Below are 12,526 nucleotides of genomic sequence, written 5' to 3'. Positions count from 1 at the left end.
TAGCTATTATCAGAAAGTCATGATTATATTATTTATATTTATATATTATATAAAACATATGAAAATGATATATGTATATAGAGATAGTAAAAATATCAAAAACCTATATAATGTTTTGTACATGTCCATCATCCTGAGTCTCTTGGATGTCCATCCCATTCCCTAGCCCAAGCTCTGGTTTCTCCACTCTACTTCCCTTATTCAAACATAATGCATCATCTCAAGCAAGCTTGTCCAATCCATGGTCCATGGGCCGCACGCAGCCCAAGATGGCTTTGAATGTGACCTAACACAAATTTGTGAACTTTCTTACATTATAGCTCATCAGCTATCACTAGTGTTAGTGTACTTTAAGTGTGGCCGAAGATAATTATTTCTTCCAGTGTGGCCCAGGGAGGCCAAAAGAGTGGACACTCATGATCTAAAGGGTACCTCAGCCATGGTTCTATAGGACTCCAGTCTACCTGGGCTGGTGTGCTATGAGATGCAGTTAGCTCCCTGGATATCCCACCTCTTGTGTTGTTGGGTGCTGCTTGCCAACCCTACCATACTTTTGAGTTACTGTTACATTGTGGAAATTATTCAGAGTATTAGATAAGCAATAAATACATATTTGGAGTTGAAATTTTTCAAATGATGGGGCTGATCATTGTTTAATGCTAGCATAAACACAGGAGGAACTAAAGCCATGAGTTTTCATTTTCAAATATACATATAAAGTAGTTCTGTTTTTCCAAGACCATGGCCCTTTTCTTGTTTAAAGGCTGTGTGTTCAGCTACACTAAGTTTGGAAACATATTTATGGAATTAGCACTCTGTAAAGGAAATCTGGCTCCTGTAACAGGAAAAGCACAGTTTCAGATCTAAATCCTGCAGTGGAAGGCTAGAGAGTTGTGATATGTTTTTATAGAGCCTGAGGGATGTTTTGCTTCATATTAGCTTACATGCATATGAAGTTAATGATGTGTGAGAATTCCATAAAGTAAGTTTCTTTTGGGTAAAATTTGATGACTGTCTTCAGAAGAAATTGATTTAACTAAATTTTGACAACTTAAACATAACAGCTCCTTTTAATGAAGGTAGTAATTCTTCCACTGCAAGATTCAGAATCTGTCAATTATAATTTAAACTATTAAATTGCTGCAATTTTCAGATTCAAAAAGCAATCCCTCACCCAACCACATGAGGATTTACTGTTTCTCAATATTGTCAGTTAATTTCTTAAAAGTCAAGGCGTCAAAAAATTATTAGCATAGACTACATTTAAGAAATTTATGCATAGCATTTACCTGAACCAGAAAGAAGCCACAGAACTGGAAGGAACTTAAAATGGTTTTAAAGTAGAAAATTACACTTTTTGTATCACTGAGTCCTTAAGGAAACTGATGAAGTCATTGATTGCTCTCTCCAGAAAAGAAAAAAAGAGCAAATCCATGAAACGCTGCATAAAATACCACTGAGTTCATGGTATCTATCTATAAACTTTGAAAGCTTTCATGAATCTCAGACAGCTTAAGAAAATTTACAAATGAAAACACATATAAATTTTAATGACATGGAAATTACCAGCTGTACCAATTTTGATAAATGTCTTAGTCTTTTACATTTAATGATTGCTATTTATTGGTGTAGTCAAGGGTGAAAATTCTAAAAATTATTATTCCATATGACATTCATGCACACTATTCTTGAACTAAAATTCTGACAGATTCATAGGAATGCTTTTAGACTTGTCTCTTCGATGCCAGGACTCAAAAAAAAATCAATTTTTTGAAAAAAAAATATTAGTCAAATGATGTCATATCAACTAGAAAAATTTGTTTGAGTGAAGGAATGTATCATATGTCATCAGATGAGCCATTCCTATAATACTGATAAAGTTGTAGGTGATCTCCTAAAGCAGCTGCCCAGAAGAAATACAATGCTAGCCACATATGCACTTGTAAACATTCTAATAAGTACGTTAAAAATAAAATAAAATATCAATTATAATAATATAATTTTACTGGACACAGTATATCTAAAATATCATTTCAACATGTGATAAGGGAAAAATAAATATCCATTTGACATTTTTTGGTACTGTTTGTAATTCAGTGCTTATTTTATTCTTAGCGTGTATCTCATTTTGGACTAGACACATTTCCAGTGTTTAATAGACACATGTAGCTGGGGTTACTGTACTGGACAATGCTAATCTAGAGACTGACTAAAAGCAGTCACCATGCTGTTCTATCTTTTGAAGAATTACAGGCTGTTCTTTTTACTGAATTTTAATACATTTTATTAAGCTAAAATAAATAATGTAAAGATACTTCATTTGTAATTATCTGCAACTCTGCAGCTTTATTTAAAATTTTTAAATTTGCAATTTGGTAAAGATACTGTAGTTTATAGATCTCAGCTCACTGCAGCCTCTGTCTCTAGGTTCAAGAGGTTGTCCTCCCGAGCAGCTGAGATTACAAACCTCCCAAGTAGCTGGGATTACAAGCATATGCCACCATGCCTGGCTAATTTTTGTATTTTTAGTAAAGATGGGGTTTCACCATATTGGCCAGGGTGATCTGAGACTCCTGACCTCCAGTGAACCTCCTACCTTGGCCTCCCAAAATGCTGGGATTATAGGTGTGAGCCACCACATCCAGCCAGTTTATAGATATTTTGAATGTGCAATTTAGCTTGCAACTCTAGTAGCAAACCAAAAAGAAGTTCTTTTATATGAGATTGAGGATTGAGATTAACGTATGCTAATGGTCTGAAGAGTTGTTTATTAAAAATCAGGACATGTTATATGATTATTAAAATAATAAGTATATATTTTCAATTTTTCAAGGATTTGTTTTTGCGTTGACTGTAATTTGATAAAAAACTAGTGTGTAAAATTAAGTGAAATGTAATGTGATTTTAAACACATCTATAAAATATAGGAAACATGTCTTGACTAGGATAAACAAAAATTTTCACTCACCTTCATTGTTATACTTTCTATGTAGTATATGAAGCTTTGAATTTATTTCTTAAATTAACTAATAGGTAATTAACATTCCTGAAGTCTGTGTGTTTTTAAATAATTAATAGAAGGTAGATCTAGAAGGCTGAACACATAAAATATATTCAATAGAGCTGAGTGATTTTGGCCTTGATCATTAACATGTGATACAAACCAGAAATGCATTTGCAGGGATACTCAAATTATGTGAAAAACATGAAGTAAGCTGAGCTACCATAGCAATTTTTATTAAGTAGGAGAATGAGGTGAAGGGAGAAGAAGAGGGGTAAGAAAAAATGTTGGTTGAATAATAATGTGAATAAAACAACAGTATGAGTAAGGACTCAAAAAAAAAAAAAACATGAATGCGAACTCTTCATGAAGAGTGATGCAATCTTGTTTAAAACATAAATACTTAGATTTGAAACAATGTATTGAAATAGTTCTTCAAAATAAAACAATACTGAACATTAATTAGTTTTGTGTTTGTTGCTTTTGCATACATTATTTTACTTTTTATTTAGATCTCATGAAAAAATTAAATAATTCCATTTTTATAGATGAGGAAATTGAAACTCCATTTAAAAAATAATTCCTAACCACTTATTAGGTTGCTGCTTAAATAAGGCCAAAGATAGATAACACACAAATTACATCCCTAAGAATTTCTAACATGTAATATGATCAGTCAGAGGGATATTATTTTTTTCACTGAATTTCAAAATAACATCTCAAAATTATGTGCAGTCCAAACTATAACATAGGCTAGCTAGCATGATGTTAACTACACTACCTATAATTCCATGAGAAACTAAATATAGAGTTAAAATTTGGTAAGTTTCATCTTTACATACCCTTCTTCAAGAAGAGAAAATTCCGGATCACTGATTGTGTTATGGAAACACCAAGGGTTTGATATTAGTCCCATTGCTTATCACACTAAAAACCAATCACTGGAACAAGGAGTATTTCTAGGAAAGAAGGCTTTTTATTTGGGTGATGTCAAATGGAGAGACATGAGATCAGATTCAAATCCATCTCTTTCAACCAAATGAAATATATAAATTGAAGGTTTACATAGAAGGGAAGGAATGTAGCTCCTTGTGGTGAAAACAGGAATTAGGGAGGAATAAGGAAGCAATTATGAGGGATGCAGTGTTTGGCTTCCTACTATGTGTATGCAGTGATCTGCTGAGTTTCAGTTCTTGTCTCGGGGGGTTTCCTGAGGAAGGAACTCAGATAAGACATGTAAATTTCAAGTTTTAAGACCTGGGATGGTCAATTTCTATGTTTATTTAAAAGATTGTAAATATAATTTCTATGGGACAACTGGGCTGGTTTTAATTGCTCTTGTAATATCTTTGGAAACACTTTTGGCTTAAGAAGTCTTGAGAAGGAACAGTAGGCAATATGGAGGCAGAAAAAATAAGTCGGGGTGTTGAAAAGATGTGGAGTGCATGGGTCATACCCTCTTTTTTTTTTTGCTACAAATCTCAGAAGCCATATGTATTGGCTCTGGGTGTAACCCATTTTCTCTATTTTTAAATAGACTTTACTTTTAAGGCACAGCCAAATTGAGGAGAAAGTACAAAGAGTTCCCATGTGTTCCCTGCCTGCAAACATGTACAGTTTACCCAACTACCAACATCCCCCACTAGAGTGATCCATTTGTTACAATCCATAAACCTATGTTGACACATCATTATCACTAAAAGACATTATCACTTAATGGTTTACACTAAGGCTCACTCTTGGGATTGTGTATTCTACAGCTTTAGACAAATGTGTAATAACATACATGCACCATTATAGTACCATAGAAAATAGTTTCACTGTTTTAAAAATCTGTATACCTTCTGTTCATTCTTCCCCTTTCCCCAGCCCCTGAATACCATTGATCTTTTAACTGTCTCTATAGTTTTGCCTTTTCCAGAATGTGATAATGTTGGAAACACAGTGCATGGCCTTTTCAGAGTAGCTTCTTTCACTTAGTAATATGCACTTATGTTTCTTCCTTATATTTTCATGGCTTGATAGCTCATTTCCTTTTAGTGCTGAATAACATTCCATAGCTGGATGCATCAGTTTATTTATTTGTTCATTTACTGAGGGTCATCTTGGTGGTAATTATGAATAAAACTGCTGTAAAAATTTTTGTGCTGATTTTTGTATGAATGTTTTTGAGTCTTTTGGATTGCTGGATCTTAACGGTAAGAGTATGCTTAGTTTTGCAAGAAATGACCAATCTGTCTTCAAAGTAGCTGTTTCATTTTGCATTTCCACTAGAAAAGAATGAGAGTTTCTGATGCTCCACATTTTCATCAGCATTTAGTGCTGTCAGTGTTTTGTATTTTTGCCATTCTAATAGATGTATAGTTGTATCTCATTGTTTTTTAAATATGCAACTCTTTAATGACAATGTTGAGGATCTTTTCATATGCCTATTTATCATCTGCATATCTTTGACGAGGTGTCTGTTCAGATCTTTTGCTCCCTTTTTCATTGTTTTCTTCATTTGTTTTCTTACTGAACATAAAAAAAAATGTGTATTTTAAATAATAGTCCTTTATTTGATATGTGTTTTAAATATTTTCTCCTGGTCTGTGGCTTGTCTTCTTACTCTCTTGACAGTGTGTTTCTTAAAGCAGAAATTTTTTTATTATAATGAAGTCTTCCAGTTTAGCAATTATTTCATGGATTACGCTTTTGGTGTTGTATCTCAGAAGTCATTGCCATACCTAAGGTCTTCTAGATTTCCTCCTACATATTTTTAAGAGTTTTATGGTTTTGTGTTTTACATTTAGGTCTGTGACCATTTTCGCATCAATTTTTGTGATAGTTAATGTCTACATTTTTTTTCCTATAGATAGATATCCAGCTGTCCTGCAATGATTTCTTGAAAAAGCCTATATTTCCCCCATTGTATTGTCTTGGTTCCTTTGTCAAAGATCAGTTGCAATATTTATGTGGATCTATTTCTGGGATGCCATTGCATGTCAGCTGATCTATCTTCCATTTTTTTTCACCACTGTCATACTGTCTTAATTACTGTAGCTATATAGTAAGTCTTGAAGTCAGGAATGTTATTCCTCCAACTTTGTTTTTCTCCTTCATGTAGTATTGGCTATTCTCTTTTGCTGAATTTTTAAATTATATGAATGAATTTTATATTTAACATTTTGTGTTTGTTTTGGAAACAATGTAGTGTTGAGTCTTTTTTTATCTACTCTTAAGATGTCTTTCTTTTATCTGGTGTATTTTGATCACTCAAAATAAAGTGATGATTTCTAAAGTGGAATTAATATTTACTGTATTTGTTACTATTTTCTATCTATTACTCCTGTTTTTTTCTCTTTTTCCTTCCACATTTTTTTCTGTCATCTCATATTTTAATTGGGCATTTTCTGCAATAGTATTTATCTCTACTCTTAGTATATCAATTATAATTCTTGAATAAAATTAGTGTTTCATATGTGTGTGTTTCTGTGTATGTATATACGTATATGTATACATATATATAGACAAACCTATATGTCCATATATGTGTGTTTATATGTATATAGTCTAAGTCCACTTTCAAATTAAATCTTATAATTTGCAGCTAGTGTCTAATGTCAATGTATTTTGAATACCTTACTCCTGTTCCTTATGACATTGATGTCATTCATTTTATGCCATGTGTTATAATCAATAGTGCATTGTTACGATTACTACATTTTTTTTTTTCAGATGGAGTCTTGCTCTGTCACCAGGCTGGAATGTAGTGGCGCAATCTTGGCTCACTGCAAACTCCACCTCCTCCAGTTCAAGCAATTCTCCTGCCTCAGCCTCCCAAGTAGCTGGGACTACAGGCACGCACCACTACGCCCGGCTAATTTTTAATATTTGAGTAGAGACGAGGTTTCACCATGTTGGCCAGGATGATCTCGATCTCCAGACCTTGTGATCACCCGCCTCGGCCTCCCAAAGTGCTGGGATTACAGGCTTGAGCCATCGTGCCCAGCCCTATTATTACTTTAAGTAAACAGTTATCTATTAGATTAAGGATAAATGAACAATTTATTTGACTTCTATTTATTCTTTCTAAGATGCTCTTATTTATTTATGTGGATTGAGCTTTCTTATCTATATCATTTTCTTTTTCACTGAAGAACAGTTAACATCTCTTGAAGGGTGGTGCTCTCAGTTTTGTCTCTGAGTTTATTTACGTATGCTACATTTTGAGGATAATGTCAGTGGATATAGAACTCTGGGTTGGTAACTTTTTATGTCAACCAATATGTCACTCTACTGTCTTCTGTTTGTCTGGTTTCTGATGAGAAGTTCACTGTCACTTTTGTTCTTGTTACACTGTAGATAATATAATTTCCCTCCTGTCTTTTTTCAATGTTTTCCTCATGTCTTTGATTTTCTGTATTTTGAACATGGTATGGCTAGACATAGCATTCTTTGTATGCTGCTTTGTATTCCCTGAGCTTTCTGTATATATATCATTTGATGTCTGCCATTCATCTTGAAATATTCTTGGTTACAATTATTTCAATATTTTTAAAGTTTCATTCTCTTTTTCTTCTCCTACTGGTATTCTAATATATGTGTTACACTTTTTGAAATTATCCCAATGTTTTTAGATGTTTTGTTCTGTATTTTGTTTTCAAAATATTCTCTTTTAATTTCAGTTTTACGAAGTTAGATCACTCTTTCATTGGCTTTATTGTATACATTAGTGAGTCACTAGAAGATATTCTTTATTTATATAGCCATGTCTTTAATTTATTGAGTTTCTATGTGATTTGTTTTCTTAGACTCTATATCTTTCATCTTTTATTTGCCATCTAATTTACATGTTCTCTATTTTTTTCTATTTGAACCATTCACATATTAATCATAGTTAATTTAAATTCTTTTCTGGTAATTTTAAAGCCTATGCCATTCCTGAGTCTAATTCTGATACTTGCTTTGTTTATTCAGACTATGATTATTCTTGCCTATTAACAGGCTTTATAATTTGTTGAAAGCCCAATACAATGCACTGATAAATATAAAATAAGATAAATATGTCTTTATGTGAAATTTGGTGTTAATTTGGCTGGGTATTATGATGTGTTTAATATTTGCTTTAGTTGTAGGTCCCAGAGGCTTTAAATTCCTTTAGTGCTCTTGTTACCCCTATTATCTTTGAACTTCCCTAACAACTCCTCCTTAAATGGAGCTTTGGCCTTGCAGCTCTTTTAGCTTTAATTCACATTTATTACCCTGAAACTTTGTTGGTGTGGTGATTAGATGTGTGAGAGAGGAAGCATTCCTTAATCTTATGATTAAATCTGAGTGTTTAATGGGCTTGTGTGGGCTATGATCTTCACAATTGTTTCTTATCTTACACTTAGTCTCCTAGATAAGACAACTAGAGGAAATTTTCTGGAAAGTGAACTTTTGTTTTAAGGGATGCAGTTATATTTTAAATGGTTAATTTTCTCCATCCCCATCAGAATCTTGAGATGAACTTTCCAGGATCATCATTGTGGATCCTGGCAGGTTCCTTGATGTAAAACCCACAAAATTGTGGGAAATGCCTAAGACTGTGGCCCTCCAGGGATTTTTCTCTTGTACTGTTCCCACTCAGCGTTCAGCAGTCTTCAAAATTACCATTTAAGTGTTCCTGATTATTGCTTCAGTGGCTTCTGTTCTAGATAATCAGGTCACAGCTGTTACTCTCTGGATTCACTTATCTCTCTGTGGTGTCAGGTTTCCTTGCATCCTCAATTACCTAAATATCCAAAAATATTCACTGATTTTAAAATTCTTACTATAAGGATGGAGTGATGAAATTGCAAGCAGCGGAAACTGTGACTCTCCCTCCTGCCCCAATATCCTTTTATGCTAAATTAGGCAGGCTTTCTCTGACTTCCTTACATTACTCCTTACATTGCTCCCTTGCATGTACAAGCATGCAAGTGATTACACATACATGCACATTTCTCAGGATGTCATTGCATTACTTTTTGTACTTCAAAGGTGTAATAAGAATATCTTTATGGGTGTGGGGGGCATATAAATGTGTAAGGGGTGGAGAGTAGTGCACAGAGTGACTTTCTAAGAACTTGGGGCTTTTAATGTTACTCCAATAGAGGCAAACTGCTCTCTTAACAAGCACAGTAAATCAAGCATGATGTCTGGTAAATACTATTTTTAAATTTTACACTAAGATACTTTCTGTGTTAGGCTGAAACAGACAATAGACTCAGTTTGAAAAACAGTATGTTTGGCCTTCTGAAACAATAACACAAATTCTTATTATTTCTATTTTTCATTTTTATACATATGACCTTATCTAAGAATGAGTTAATGTTTACAATTCTGAACATTCATATGAATCCTTACCAGTTCTAGGAAGAGCTATAAATTTCTGTGCTTCAAACAAAATTATTGGTAGTAGATTATCCTCTAATCCCCAAAACTTATATGGAAAAATAGAGAATAACTACTCCTTTGGCTACAGATATTTGTAATAGAGGTAAAAAATAAAAACAGACAGAATTTAAAATAAAAATCATTTCTATTTATGTGGTTAGCTCTAAAGGTTACCAATGATATAAAATGTACATTCCTTATTTTGGGGAGCACATCCCACATCAGTAATATGGGAATTTGATATTGAAAGAAACTGAAGCTCCCATGCATCTCAGGAATTTCAATTGGATCCTTGTAATCATTATGTTGTTAAGACTAACCACATTATGATAATATGGTCTCACTGTTGATGAGATAAAATGTCATAAGTAGACCAAGTTAAAATAAATTCAAATGCATATTTTCAATTGTTTCTACAAAAATCATCCTATGAAAAATCATATTCCTAGAAATTTTCTAAAAGTTTGGGGATTTCAGCTGCTTTCTAATTACTGCATCATGGTCAGCTTTACTGAGCATTCATGTTTATGTTTGACTAAAATTCTGCTGAGATTATTTATTAAACCTATTTTTAAAAAGAAATATTTATAATAATAGAGGTATTGGGTACACTAACCAGGACTTTCTTCTTGTTTTTAGCCTTGAGTATTTAATTACAGACAGACATTGAATTAAAAATATTTAATTTTAAATAGATGGACTATTCAATTTGAGAAAATGTTAGTAGTCTGGCATGACCGATGCAATGATCAACAATAATTAATGAAATAATTCTTTTTTTCTCTTCTTAAGAAAACAATTATAATTTTATATACAGGGCGCTAGGAGATAATGAAGAAATGAACTAACTTGCATCTCTCTGTGTGTGCGTGCATGTATATGTGTGTGTGTCTCTACCATACGATAAAAGGAAATAGATTTTTATCGATGGCTCTCGAAAGTACAACTTAATGACAAGAACTAAGAGAAATTCAAATTGTTTTCTTAGAGAGATACATTTTCATAACCAAACACATTTTTTAGTTAAGCAGTATATGACAATATAGTTCATCTTTTGAATATAAGAAAAAGAGCTACATGTTTCAGAATTTCTCTGCAGAACATTTCAAAATTCATGCCATGTTCCCTTATCTTCTTCTCATTATAGACACAGCATTTTTAAATTGAAAAGAACTCTATCTTCAGATTGGCTCAGTATTTGAAATACAGGAAAAGTTTAGAATTCTAAACAATTCTGCCAAAAGAACCTAATATGCAAATGTATGTTAGTTTATGTTGATTATATTAAAATTTCTGAGGAAGGCTATCTAAATTGTATAAAAAGTATTTTAAAAGTCTGTAAATAAATGTATAAGGTGACGATAGTTATGCCAAAAAAAGCCTACTTTCATATTTCTGTGAATCAAAACATTTTCTCCACACATCACTGCCATATGAAAGTAAATACCTTGCCATCAGAAAAACACATTTTTTACTCCTTGTATAATTAGAGGTATTTATGCTCTCCTTACATACTTTGGACTGAGTATTACACAGTGCACGGGCTTTAAAGGACCTCAACAACTATGAGACCTCTACCTTTGACAGATTGCCAATCAAAATGATTTGATGTTACAGTATACCTTTTGCAGTAATTATATAAAGACCCTTTTGCAGAATGTCGTATGTTATGAAATATGCTTTAAATGTGATGATTTTTATAGTAACTACAATTCAAAAACCTGTTTTCAATGTCTATGAAACATAAGTTTGATAGGTTCCAATGGGCTACCAATACGGAATAAAAAACAAAACCACAAACTGACATTCTGGACTTTCACTTCTGCCCCTATGCAATAACTTGTACCAATGGTTTTTTGTTGTTGTTGTTTGTTTGTTTTTGTTTTGGACAACAGGCAGCTCAAGACCGTGATTCTGAGAGACGGGAAGAAGCAAGTAGAGCCTCAGGATGGCCCAGGCTTTGTGTTATGTAATTTGTTAAAATTCTTCACAAGGTGAAAATATCAGGAGAGCATGGCTATGTCATTCAGCTAAAGAGACTAGAACTGAAACTTGGGGACTTGGAGCTGTGGGCAGAGTATCAGAGAGGAGGAAGTTACACGGGGAAGAGCTCCAAATAGTTCTGAAATCTTTTCCTGAATATTCATGTGCACATACAAAGAGTGAAGCTTAGGCATGAAGTTGGGCAAGTAGTTACCAGGTCGTTGTAGGTAAAAAACGAGGGATGCATGCAGAGTATGAACCCCAACCAATCAGAGTGGAGACACTCTGATGGATAGCTGGGGGAGGCAGAAGAGGATCAAGAAAGGCGATGCCTAGGCTAGACACAGTGACTCACGCCTGTAATCCCTGCACTTTGGGAGGCCGGGTCAGGAGGGTCACTGAGGTCAGGAGTTCAAGACCTCCTGGCCAACATGGTGAAACCCCATCTCAACTAAAAATACAAAAAGTAGCCAGGCATGGTGGCACATGCCTGTAATCCCAGCTACTTGGGAGGCTGAGACAGGAGAATCACTTGAACCTGGGAAGCAGAGGTTACAGTGAGCCAAGATTGTGCCACTGCACTCCAACCAGGAGAGTGAGACTCTGTTTAAAATAAAAAAGTTCTTAGGAGAGGGTAAAGCAAGGCTTAAGGTAAGGCTTAAAAGCAAGCCTTAAAGTGATCAAGCTAATCTGAAAATCTGAAATAGATCAACTTCCTAAGAGCACTGATTCCTGGAATAAACTCTAAGCCCTCTAGGCCTTTTACTTTCTGTCTGTCCTTGGGCCTGCACTGCCCTGTTGTAGCAAGAATCTTGCAAAGTCAGTTTAATGAGATTCCCCCACGTTCAATATTTAATCATATTCCTCATCCCTCACCCCTCCCAGTGATGTCTGATCACCCAGGTCTGCCTTCAGAAAGAATTTTCTTAAGCCAGTTTAGCCAGAATGTTCCAATACCTAATATTTCCTCAGTAATTTTCCATCCACTAACTGCCTTCCCTCCCAGTCTCTGCTCCTTGGCTGTAAATCACTATCTATGCTGTCTTTAGAGTTGAGGACAGTTCTTTGTTGAAGTTCCTTTTCCTCTATTACAATAATTCTTGGGTAAAATCTGTTTTTATTGCTTTAACTACTGTCTGCTTC

Source organism: Aotus nancymaae, unplaced genomic scaffold (assembly GCF_030222135.1).
Source record: "Aotus nancymaae isolate 86718 unplaced genomic scaffold, 86718_ANA_hifiasm-v0.15.2.pri h1tg000032l_0, whole genome shotgun sequence".
Taxonomy (NCBI): Eukaryota; Metazoa; Chordata; class Mammalia; order Primates; family Aotidae; genus Aotus; species Aotus nancymaae.
The sequence above is the reverse complement of the archived record's forward strand: the minus strand, read 5'-3'. Positions refer to the sequence as shown.